The 13,632-nt window shown below is 43.2% G+C and overlaps 1 pseudogene; it reads right to left on the bottom strand.

The window, feature by feature from the left end:
- Window positions 1-12,648, bottom strand: part of LOC145850347 (uncharacterized) — an 89,280-nt pseudogene extending 76,632 nt beyond the window's left edge.
- Between the last annotated feature and the right edge of the window lie 984 nt (window positions 12,649-13,632).

Here is a 13,632-nt window from a genome sequence, read left to right as displayed (position 1 = left end):
TATTCTTAGGTAGGGGAATGACTTTTGCTTCCCTCCAGGTCAGAGGGCACACACTTTCTAGTAGGCTTAAATTGAAGATATGGCAAATGGAGTGGCAATATCGTCCACTATTATCCTCAGTAATTTCCCATCCAAGTTGTCAGACCCCGGGGGCTTGTCATTGTTGATAGACAACAATAATTGTTTCACCTCTTCCACACTCACTTTACAGAATTCAAAATTACAATGCTTGTCTTTCATATTTTGCTCAGATATACTTGGATGTGTAATGTCAGTGTTGCTGGCATGTCATGCCTAAGTTTGCTAATCTTCCCAATGAAAAAATTATTAAAGTAGTTGGCAATATCAGTGGGTTTTGTCATGAATGAGCCATCTGATTCATTGAATGATGGAGTTGAGTTTGGCTTTTTGCCCAACATTTTATTTCAGGTGCTCCAAAGCTTTTTACTATCATTCTTTATATCATTTACCTTTGTTTCATAGTGTAGTTTGTTCTTCTTTTTATTCAGTTTAGTCACACGATTTCTCAAGTTGCACCACGTTTGCCAATCGTTTGTGCCAGACTTATTTGCCATTTATTTTGCCTCATCCCTCTCAACCATACAATTGTTCAATTCATAAACGTATCAAGTGCAGCATCTGGTTGCTTCTCATTACACACCACGGACCAACAAATATTCTTTACATCAACAACATAGGAATCACTACACAACTTATTGTATGACCTCTTATACACTATATTAAGCCCAGTCTTTGGAACTTTCCTAGATATGGCTACTATTTTGTAATCACTACATCCTATGGATTTGGATACTGCTTTCAAGCAAATTTCTGCAGCATTAATAAAGATGTGATCAATACATGTTGATGATTTAATTCCTGTGCTGTTGGTAACTACCCTGGTAGGTTGACTGAACCAGGTTGCAGGCATTAGTTACAGTTTGAAACTTTCTCTTGAGTGGGCAGCCTGATGAAAGCCAGTCAATATTTCAATCACCCAGAAAATATACCTCTCTGTTGATATCGCATACATTATCAAGCATTTCACACATTATCCAGATACTAACAGTTAGCACTTGGTGGTCTATAGCAGCTTCCTACCATAATGGGCTTTAGGTGAGGCAGATGAACCTGTAGACATATTACTTCAACAGTATTTAAAACTTCTTAGGGCTAGGCCCCATTTTCTCAATTTCCGCCTGAATGATGTGCCCAAAGTAAACTGCTTGTTGCTCAGGCCCTGAAGCCAGGATATGCATATAATTGGTACCATTGGAAGGAAAACACTTTAACGTTTATGAAATGTTAAAATAATGTAGGATAATATAACACAATAGATATGGTAGGAGAAAATCCAAAGAAAAAACAACCAGATTTTCTTTGTTGTTGAGAGAGACCATGCTCTTCCAATGAGAAGTATAGGGTCGTGGAGGCGCACTTGAGGTCTGGAGCGTAGAGCTGGCACAACCCGTCCTGGCTGGATGCTCACTTTAGCCCGGCAAGTGCGGGGCGCTGGCACAGGACGCACTGGGCTGTGAAGGCGCACTGGCGACACAGTGCGTAGAGCCGGCGCAGGATATCCTGGACTGAGGAGTCGTACTGGAGACCAGGAGCGCTGAGCCGGCACAACCCATCCTGGCTGGATGCTCACTTTCGCACGGCAAGTGCGAGGAGCTGGCACAGAACGCACCGGGCTGTGGATGCGCACTGGAGACACATTGCGTATCACCGCATAACATGGTGCCTGAACGGTCACAAGCTCCTTAAAGCGAGTGCAGGGAGTTGGCTCAGGTCTGAAACCTGGCTCCGCCAACCACCCCGTGTGCCCTCCCCCAATTTTTTGGGGGGCTGCCTCTCGGGCTTCCGTTGTGGTCGTGAACTTCGGAGTCGCCGTTGATCCTCCCTCGCTGCCTCCATCTGCTCTCATGGAAGGTAATCCATTCCTCCACGGATCCCTCCCCAGTCCAGGATCCCTTTCCGTCCAAGATATCCTCCCATGTCCAGGATGTCTGCTCCTCCTGACCACGCTGCTTGGTACATTTGTGGTGGGATCTTCTGTTACGCTCGTCGTAAACATTGGACCAAGGTGCAGCACGGTAGGCGAACATTTGACTTGTATTTAAAATAAACACCGACTAAACAACAAAATACAAAACAAACGTAAAGTTCTGCAGGCTACACAGCAACTATGCAAAAACAAGATCCCACAAACTAAGGTGGGAAAAAGGCTGCCTAAGTATGAACCCCAATCAGAGACAACGATAGACAGCTATCTCTGATTGGGAACCATACCCGGCAAACAAAGAAATAGAAAAACTAGAATGCCCACCCAAATCACACCCTGACCTAACCAAATAGAGAAATAAAAAGCGTGTGACAGTGTCATCAAAAGTATCATCTAAGTGAGTGATTTAGGGAGGGCAGATGGCCAGATATTATGGGGCATTTGTTGGTGTCAAGCAGAGACCCAATCAGTTCTTTAAAAGCAATCTTCAGCTGTTCTGAGCTGCCCATCATAATGTCATTGAATCCCACAACGACTATGATAGACTCAATTTCCTGATGCTGGTTTAAAATGTTTTGGAGCAGCTTATTAATGTCCTATACTTGTGCTTCTGGATAGCACAACGTTTTGCTCCAGGGACTGAGACATTTCTCACCATTTCTCAGACAATTCATTGAGCCTTTCACGGGCCCATGAGAAGCAGGATAGCGTCCGCCTGTTGCTCCCGACGATAGGTCCAGACCTCCCACGTGAGAAAGTTCCAATCTGCGTTTTCCACATAATTTTGCGCAGAATTGAGATTTGTTTGCTAAGCATAGGTCACCTCATTCCTGTAGTCCTCTGCTATCAAACATTTGCCATATTGGTACTACGTTGAATTTCGAAGAGAAACTATGAGATCTTGTCTGCAGATGAGATCTCGTTGTCGCACTCTTTATACTGTTCTAACAACATTGACAGTGCTGTCCGTTTGTTAGACGACTGAGAGCACACACACACACACACACACACACACACACACACACACACACACACACACACACACACACACACACACACACACACACACACACACACACACACACACACACACACACACACACACACACACACACACACCTCTAGGCACAGATTATTGCAGGTGCACTGCTTCTTTAATGTCAAAGCTCCATGTCGAGGCCAAAGCTTTCAGAGAGTAGAGGGGGAAGAGGAGAGGAGACGAGGAGAGGAAGTGGAGGAGAGGAAATCGAAAGATTGAGGAGAAATAAAGAGAAGAGTTGTCTTTGGACACCTGCACTCAACACACACACATACACCTGCCATCTCTCTCCCACAGTCTCTCTGTTTCCGTCTCTCTGTTTCCTCTCAGGCTTTCTCTCTCTAATACAACACACACCTTAAATCTGTTGATTCAATTGAAAGTATTTGCAAGGTTTATTTTCCGTTATGTAAATGTAAAAGTGATACCTAGTCAGTTGTACAACTGAACATATTCAACTGAAATGTGTCTTCTGCATTTAACCCAACCCCTCTGAATCAGAGAGGTGTGGGGAGCTGCCTTAATCAACATCCACATCATCGGCGCCCTGGGAACAGTGGGTTAACTACCTTGCTCAGGGGCAGAACGACAGATTGTCAGCTCGGGGATTCGATCGAGCAACCTTTCGGTTACTGGCCCAACATTCCTACCCGCCAGGCTACATGACAAGTCAGAATTGTAAGTAAACAACTTTAAAGTCTATCATAGCCTCAGGCTTGAATAGGTAGATCTCCAATGTTACAGAATATAGTTGTTGATGTAAGATCTTAACATTATCACCCTGCTGCAGGAGAACTTTACTGCAGTACAGGACATTTTAAACTTGTAGTGTATTTGAGGTTTAAAAAGGCTTCTGAAGTTTGTAATTTCCACTTTAACTTTCAGAATTGATTTTCCCTTATGAGAAATGTATCAACCCCTACATAAATGTCAATTATAATCCACATAATAATTCACATTTCGTGTTGCTGTAGGATAATTATTTTGCTTCTGTAGCAAACTGGCTCAAATTAAGATCCTACATCATTAACTTTAAAAACACTGTAAGAGATACTGTCAATGAGTGGAGCTCCCCGCTTGTGCCGTCAAACCCCTGCAACTTATCCAGAACGCTGCAGCCAGCCTGGTTTTCAACCTTCACAAGTTCTCTCATGTCACCCCGCTCCTCCGCACAACCACTGGCTTCCAGTCGAAGCTGGCATCCACTACAAGACCATGGTGCTTACCTACGGAACAGCAAGAGGTACTGCCCTTCCCTACCTTCAGGCACTCAACAACAAGGTCACACTAACCCGTGTGTAGGAGGAGACTGATAAATAGAGGGCGATTTCGGGTTCCCATAATTGTTGATATATGCCTTCATCTTGACCCGCCCCAACACCCGCCCCAGCTACGTTATTGAGGAAAAATGTTATTTCTATGCCTGTGATATGTGGTTGTCCCACCTAGCTATCTGAAGATGAATGCACTAACTGTAAGTCTCTCTGGATAAGAGCATCTGCTAAATGTAAATGTGAACAGTTGGAGGTAAGGTCTATACAGTATAATAAAGAGAGAGAATGAAAAGAGGGGAGAAGAGGGGGAAGGAGAGAGGAGGAAAAGAGGGGAGAAGAGAGGAAGGAGAGAGGAAGGGAAAGAGGGGAAGGAGAGAGGAGGGGAAAGAGGGGAGAAGAGGGGGAAGGAGAGAGGAGGAAAAGAGGGGAGAAGAGAGGAAGGAGAGAGGAAGGGAAAGAGGGGAGAAGAGAGGAGGGGAAAGAGGGGAGAAGTGGGGAAGGAGAGAGGAGGAAAAGAGGGGAGAAGCAGGGAAAGAGAGAGGAGCAGAGTAGTAGCAGCAGAAGGTGAGGCCAGGAAGAGAGGGGGAGGATGGAAAAGGGGTAGAAGGACAGAGAGCTAGAGCAGCTGAAAGTCAGTTCTATGAGTATGATAGTGGAGGAGAGGGAGAAGAGAGTTGCACAAGCGCTGAGAGAGAGAGATAGGAGAGATAAGCAGGGTTATACTGTAGCAGCGAGCGATAATGTCCATGCAGTATGATAGGGAGGAAAGGAGGAGAGGGAGAGATAGAGAAAGGAGAGGAGAGGGGTAGGAGAAGAGTGAGACAAGTAGCAGCTGGAAGTAAGGTGTATACCAAGGGTACTCAACTCTTACCCTACGAGGTCCGGAGCCTGCTGGTTTTCTGTTCTACCTGATAATGAAATGCACACACCTGGTGTCCCAGGTCTAAATCAGTCCCTGACTAGAGGGGAATAATGAAAAAATGCAGTGGCACTGGCTTCGAGGTCCAGAGTTGAGTTTCAGGGGTCTAAACCACATGACAAAACTCTATCTGCCATGTGCAGATGGTGAAGCGTGTCATCAGTGTAATAGAAAAATATGTCTGACAGAGAAAAAACACCTTCCCTCCCTCCTATCTTCCCTCAATTCCCCTCCCTCCCTCCACCCCAAACCCTTGGAGGCAGATGACAAATAGTCATTTGAGTGGCAGGAGTGGTCTAAACAGCTAGACGGTCTTCATTTCTCTCTCTTTCGCTCTCTCTCTTTCTCATATATATACCCGGTGCCTTCGGAAAGTATTCAGACCCCTTGACTTTTTCCACATTTTGTTACATTACAGCCATATTCTACAATGGATTAAATAATTTTAAAATCTCAGCAATCTACATATAATACTCCATAATGACAAAGCAAAAACAGGTTTTTTGATTTTTTTTGGCAAATGTATTACAAATAAATAACTTAAATACCATAAGTTTTCAGACCATTTGCGATGAGACTCAAAATTAAGCTCAGGTGAATCCTGTTTCCTTTGATCATCCTTGAAATGTTTCCACAACTTGATTGGAGTTCACCTGTAGTAAATTGAATTGATTGGACATGATTTGGGAAGGCACACACCTGTCTATATAAGGTCCCACAGTTGACAGTGCATGTCAGAGTAAAAACCAAGCTATCAGGTCGAAGGAACTGTCCGTAGAGCTCCGAAACAGATTCTTTCTTCTGATGAAACCAAGATTGAAATCTTTGGCCTGAAAGCCAAGTGTCACATCTGGAGGAAACCTGGCACCATTCCTACGGTGGTGCATGGTGGTGGCAACATCATGATGTGGGAATGTTTTTCATCCCCACGGAGATTGTTGATGAAAACCTGTTCCAGAGCGAATGTTCACCTTCCATCAGGACAATGACCCTAAGCACACAGCCAAGATGACACAGGAGTGGCTTTGGGACAAGTCTGTAAATGTCCTTGAGTGGCCAAGCAGAAGCCTGGACTTGAACCCAATCTAACGTCTCTGGAGAGACCTGAAAATAGCTGTGCAGCGACGTTCCCCATTCAACCTGACAGAGTTTGAGAGTATCTGCAGCGCAGAATAGGACAAACTGCCCAAATACAGGTGTGCCAAGCTTGTAGCGTCGTACCGAAGAAGATTTGAGGCTGTAATTGCTGCCAAAGGTGCTTCAACAAAGTACTGAGTAAAGGGTCTGAATACATATGTAGATGTGATATTTCAGTAAATTTGTAAAAATGTCTGAAAACCAGTTTTTGCTTTGTCATTATGGGGCATTCTGTGTAGTTTGATGAGGGAATTTTTGTAAGGTTGTAACTTAACAAAATGTGGAAAAGGTCAAGTGGTCTGAATACTTTCAGAATGCACTATGTATATATGTATTTCAAAACATGCATCCTGTTTGCAGTAAGGTACTAAAGTAATACTGCCCAAAGAATTGACAAAGAATAAAAATTTGGTCCTGAATACAAAATGTTATGTTTGGGGCAAATCCAACACAATACATCACCAAGCCTGGCCGTGGCTGCATCATGGTATAGGTAGGCTTGTTTTGTTTTGGATGAAAAGAAATGGAATAGAGTTAAGCACAGGCAAAATCCTAGAGGAAAACCTAGATGTCTGCAGATACTGGGAGACAAATTCACCTTTCAGCAGGACAATTACCTAAAACCTAAAAAAGCCAAATATGCACACTGAAGTTGCTTAACAAAACAACATTGAATGTTCCTGAGTGGCCTAATTACAGTTTTGACTTAAATCGGCATGAAAATCTATGGCAAGACTTGAAAATGGATCACTAGCATTGATTAACAACCAACTCCACAAAGCTTGAAGAATTGTTTTAAAGTCTATTGGGAAAATATTGTACAATCCAAGTGGGCAAAGCTTTTAGAGGATTACCCAGAAAGACTCACAGCTGTCAAAAATGACAATGGCATGTGTGCGTGTGTGTGTGTGTGTGTGCGTGAGTATGTGTGTGTGTCCGTGTGTGTGTGTCTCCAGAGGTGAGTCTCAGCTTTATTTTGAGGAGGGGGCAAAATGACTGGACCAGGACAGCATTTGATTTGATTTTAGCTGCCGGTGGTGAGCAGGACTCGGAGGAGGTATGTTTGTAAATTAATTTGATCAAGCTTTGTAGCCTATTGATTCTTTCTTGATGAATAAATAAAACTAAATGTTTACTAAATGTAATACTAGCCACCTAGCAATGTCATGAAGTTGACTTTACCTAACCAGCTAGATAATAAAATAAAAAATAGGCCTATTTGTACTGTGTGTTTGATCAATTGTACGGAATAGATAAATAAACTGTCAAAATACAGTAAAATCTAAGAAACAAATACTCAATAGTGAAAACAAAATCAGTCATGTCTGTTGTTTTGGTCCAGCCACAGTTTTTCATCAACATCACAGACAATATTCTCCTTGGCCAGACAGCGGGGGAAATGTCTTCTGGCATGACGCATCCACCCCTGACAGGACTCTGCTGGAATGTCACCACAGGACATTGCCTAGAGAAAGGCCATACGTTCATGTGGTTTGTGATCATACACCTTCCACCGCCATGCTGAAAACAACTCCTCAATGGGGTTTAGAAATGGGGAATATGGTGGGAGATAGAGAATTGTAAACCTGGGATGGTCATGGAACCAGTTGCAGACCTGAGCAGCCCGATGGAAACTCACGTTGTCCCAAATTAGAACATACATTTGCTGCTCAGGATCCCCTGGCCCTCTCTGCTCTGGCTGAAAAAGATTGTCATGTAAGGTGTTCAGGAAATTAAAGAGATGGGCAGTGTGTATGGTCCACGGGTGGCATGGCGTTTGAGGACCCCATTGTGGCTCATAGCTGCGCATATGGTGACATTTCCCACAAGCTGGCCAGGTACCTCAATGATGGCGTGTTGACCAAGGATGTTCCTTGCTCTGCTCCTCGTCTTTGCTAAATTGAATCCAGCCTCATCTATGAATATGAGTTCCTGGGTGATGGGACTTGCATCCAACTTCATGATTCTCTGAAATGACAGTAAATACTGTAATTGCTGTATTGTCAAGTTCACTGGCAACGTCAATGAGTCTCTAATGTTTCAAGAGTGTAACACCAGTACATTACTTACTTGCACATATTTGTACTGTTTATCCTTCACTCTTTGGGAATTCTTTTCAAATGGGACTTTTGTTTCATCCGGAGATGGTGTTTCTTAAGTATGTGGGCTATGGTTGGTAAGCTCACTCTGATGTTATGGAAGATGGCAGGGTTTTCAATAATCTGCTGTTGGATTTCACAATGGCAGCCTCCTGCTCATATGTAAATAGACATGTTATACCATCACGTGGTGGTTGTCTTTCAATTCTATAAAACCAAAATAGCATACAGTACAGTAAACACTACAGTAATAAGGTATGGACCATAAACATGTTACAAAGTAGTATAGATCCCAATTTAATACATACAGTAATACATAAAATATTGACTTTGTTTCCCTTTACAGTGTGTATTGGAATCTACAGTCTTTACTGTGCTTTATGTTGTACTACCGTCAAGTAGTAAAAGCAGTAGATAGGTCCAATGTCTGCAGTACATCCCTACAGTGGCTTGCGAAAGTATTCACCCCCCTTGGCATTTTTCCTATTTTTTCGCCTTTCAACCTGGAATTAATATAGCTTTTTAGGGGATTTGTATCATTTGATTTACACAACATGCCTACCACTTTGAAGATGCAAAATATTTTTTATTGTTGAACAAACAAGAAATAAGACAAAAAAACGGAAAACTTGAGTGTGCATAACTATTCACCCCCCCCCCAAAGTCAATACTTTGTAGAGCCACCTTTTGCAGAAATTACAGCTGCAAATTTCTTGAAGTATGTCTCTAAACTCAGCAAAAAAAGAAATGTCCCTTTTTCAGGACCCTGTCTTTCAAAGATAATTCATAGAAATCCAAATAACTTCACAGATCTTCATTGTAAAGGGTTTAAACACCGTTTCCTATGCTTGTTCAATGAACCATAAACAATTAATAAACATGCACCTGTGTAACAGTCGTTAAGACACTAACAGCTTACAGATAGTAGGCAATTAAGGTCACAGTTATGAAAACTTAGTACACTAAAGAGGCCTTTCTACAGACTCTGAAAAACACCAAAAGAAAGATGCCCAGAGTCCCTGCTCATCTGAGTGAACGCATCTTAGGCATGCTGCAAGGAGGCATGAGGACTGCAGATGTGGCCAGGGCAATAAATTGCAATGTCTGTACTGTGAAACGCCTAAGACAGCGCTACATGGAAACAGGATGGACAGCTGATCGTCCTCGCAGTGGCAGACCACGTGTAACAACACCTGCACAGGATCGGTACATCTGAACATCACACCTACAGGACAGGTACAGGATGGCAACAACAACTGCCCGAGTTACACCAGGAACGCACAATTCCTCCATCAGTGCTCAGACTGTTCGCAATAGGCTGAGAGAGGCTGGACTGAGGACTTACAGTATAAGCCTGTTGTAAGGCAGGTCCTCACCAGACATCACCTGCAACAGTGTTGCATATGGGCACAAACCCACTGTCGCTGGACCAGACAGGACTGGCAAAAAGTGCTCTTCACTGATGAGTCGCAGTTTTGTCTCACCAGGGGTTATGGTCGGATTCATGTTTATCGTCGAAGGAATGAGCGTTACACCGATATGGAGGTGGAGGGTCCGTCATGGTTTGGGGCGGTGTGTCACAGCATCATCAGACTGAACTTGTTGTCATTGCAGGCAATCTCAACACTGTGCGTTACAGGGAAGACATCCTCCTCCCTCATGTGGTAACCTTCCTGCAGGATCATCCTGACATGACCCTCCAGCATGACAATGCCACCCGCCATACTGCTTGTTCTGTGCGTGATTTCCTGCAAGACAGGAATGTCAATGTTCTGCCATGGCCAGCGAAGAGCCCGGATTTCAATCCCATTTTACACATCTGGGACCTGTTGGATCGGAGGGTGAGGGCCAGGGCCATTCCCCCCAGAAATGTCTGGGAACATGCAGGTGCCTTGGGTGGAAGAGTGGGGTAACATCTCACAGCAAGAACTGGCAAATCTGGTGCAGTCCATGAGGAGATGCACTGCAGTACTTAATGCAGCTGGTGGCCACACCAGATAGTGACTGTTACTTTTGATTTTGTTCAGTTTGTTCAGTTTGTCTCAGTTGTTGAATCTTGTTTTGTTCATACAAATATTTACACATGTTAAGTTCGCTGAAAATAAACGCAGTTGACCGTGAGAGGACGTTTCTTTTTTTGCTGAGTTTATAAACTTCTAACCATTGGGATTTTTGCCGATTCTTCAAGGCAAAACTATTCCACCTCCTTCAAGTTGGATGGGTTCCGCTGGTGTACAGCAATCTTTAAGTCATACCACAGATTCTCAATTGGATTGAGGTCTAGGCTTTGCCTAGGCCATTCCAAGACATTTAAATGTTTCTACTTAAACCACTCGAGTGTTGCTTTAGCAGTATGCTTAGGGTCATTGTCCTGCTGGAAGGTGAACCTATGTTCCAGTCTCAAATCTCTGGAAGACTGAAACAGGTTTCCCTCAGGAATTTCCCTGTATTTAGTGCCATCCATAATTCCTTAAATTCTGACCAGTTTCCCAGTCCATGCTGATGAAAAACATACACACAGCATGATGCTGCCACGAACCATGCCTCACTGTGGGGATGGTGTTCTCGGAGTGATGAGAGGTGTTGGGTTTGCGTCACACATAACGTTTTCTTTGATGACCAAAAAGCAAAATTATTGTCTCATCTAACCAGAGTACCTTCTTCCATATGTTTGGGGAGTCTCCCACATGCCTTTTGGCAAACACCAAACGTGTTTGCTTATTTTTTCTTTAAACAATGGCTTTTTTTCTGGACACTCTTCTGTAAAGCCCAGCTCTGTGGAGTGTATGTATTAAAGTTGTCCTATGGACAGATACTCCTATCTCCACTGTGCAGCTCCTTCAGGGTTATCTTTGGTCTCTTTTTTCCCTCTCGGATTAATGCCCTCCTTGTCTGGGCTGTGAGTTTTAGTGGGTGGCCCTCTCTTGGCAGGTTTTTTGCGGTACCATATTCTTTCCATTTTTTATAATGGATTTAATGGTGCTCCGTGGGATGTTCAAAGTTTCTGATATTTTTTATAACCCAACCCTGATCTGTACTTCTCCACACCTTTGTCCCTGACCTGTTTGGAGAGCTCCTTGGTCTTCATGGTGCCGCTTGTGTCACGTCCTGACCCTTGTAAGATGTCATTTTCTATATTAGAGTAGGTCAGGGCGTGACAGGGGGTGTTTTTGGGTGGTTTTCTTGTTATCTGTTTCTATGTGGTTTTTCTACATTTCTATTTCTATGTTGGGGTTGTTGGATGATCTCCAATTAGAGGCAGCCGGTCCTCGTTGTCTCTAATTGGAGATCATATTTAAGTAGGGGGTTTTTCCACATGTGTTTGTGAGTTGTTAATTTTTGAGTAGTGTGTATTTCTCTCTGCGTCACAGTTTTGTTGTTTTGTTGTTTCAAGTATTTGGTGTATTGCAACGTTTCACGGTAATAATAAATATGTGGAACTACAACCATACTGCGCTTTGGTCCGATCCTTTAAACAGCCGTGACAGCTTGCTTGGTGGTGCCCCTTGCTTAGTGGTGTTGCAGACTCTGGGGCCTTTCATAACAGGTGTATATATACTGAGATCATGTGACAGATCATGTGACACTTAGATTGCACACAGGTGGACTTCATTTAACTAATTGTGTGACTTCTGAAGGTAATTGGTTGCACCAGATCTTATTTAGGGGCTTCATAGCAAAGGGGGTGAATACATATGCACACACCATTTTTCCATAAAAAATCTTTTTTCATTCTTTTAGTTAAACAAATTATTTTTTTAATTTCACTTCATCAACTTGGACTATTTTGTGTATGTCCATTACATGAAATCCAAATAAAAATCTATTTAAATTCCAGGTTGTAATGCAGCAAATTAGGAAGAATGCTAAGGGGGTGAATACTTTTGCAAGGCACTGTATTCTCATTTTGGAACGTCCGGATGATGGATGCTACGGTAAAGCAGCTCAGATTGGGCTGCCCTCTCTGCCCAGCCTCTCTCAAGGTCAAACCATGGTTGACCACACGGTCCACCACAGTCACCCGAATTTCATCAGAGATTACTCTTGTTGTTCTTGGTCTTCCTCCATCTTTATCTTTACCTATTACCTCTACCTCTACCTCTACCTCTCTCTGCAAAGGTTGCCTCCATTGATCTCCAAACACAGGAGTACTCACCTGTGGCCTTTTTATCCATACCAAAGGTCTGCTTGCAAAGTGAACATTTAAGCAATTAGTGTTTGCACATGTGAACATTGAAAATGATCAATTGGTAACTGAGCATAGCTTGTTGAACAGTGTTGCTTTTCATTTGAACACAATAGATTTTAGTTGTGAAGGTTGTGCCAAAGGTAGAGAATTGTGTCTTGCGTTTTGCCAAGTGTTTGTTATTGAATTGCAATCTGAGTGTAAAGCAAAAGGTGTGCCAGTAGTATTGCAGATTTGGTGTATGGTTTTGCTAAAGTAGTTACAGGTTTGGGTCATTGTGCCTCATGGGCCAGTCTAATGTGGAAACAATTGGGGAAAACTGTAATCATGATACCATGATATCTGACTGTATTGATGATGTGTGTTATGATCCCATGTACTGTGTTGTAATTTGGATGTAATATCCTAGGCATATTTGTCACACCCTGATCTGTTTCACCTTTCTTTGTGCTTGTCTCCACCCCCCTCCAGGTGTCGCCCATCTTCCCCAATATCCCCGGTGCATTTATACCTGTGTTCTCTGTTTGTCTGTTGCCAGTTTGTCTTGTCTTGTCAGGTTTTACCAGCGTGCTTTCCCGTCTTCCTTTTTCTCAAGTTCTGTTTCCTAGTTTTTCCGGTTCTGACTATTCTGCCTGCCCTGACCCTGAGCCTGCCTGCCGTCCTGTACCTGCCTGACACTGAACCTGATCATGAACCCCTGCCTGTCCTCGACCTGCCCTTTGCCTGCCCCGTGTTTACAATAAATCATCTGAGAACTGTACTATCCACCTCCTGTGTCTGCATCTGGGTCATATCCTGAGTCGTGATATATTAGTGCAGTATATTGAGATGTGTGATATACAACAGTCAGAATGACAATTGAACAGGTAAAGGAGTATGCTTAGATAACCTGTGCAGAAACATAGACATAATTAGTAGTGCTGAGTAGATTTTTTGGGGGGGTTATTAAACAACTAATTGGACTTGAATTCCA

The sequence above is a fragment of the Salmo salar genome, chromosome 28, assembly GCF_965601325.2.
Source record: "Salmo salar chromosome 28, fSalSal1, whole genome shotgun sequence".
NCBI classification, from domain to species: domain Eukaryota; kingdom Metazoa; phylum Chordata; class Actinopteri; order Salmoniformes; family Salmonidae; genus Salmo; species Salmo salar.
This window is presented reverse-complemented; position numbering and strand designations above follow the sequence as displayed.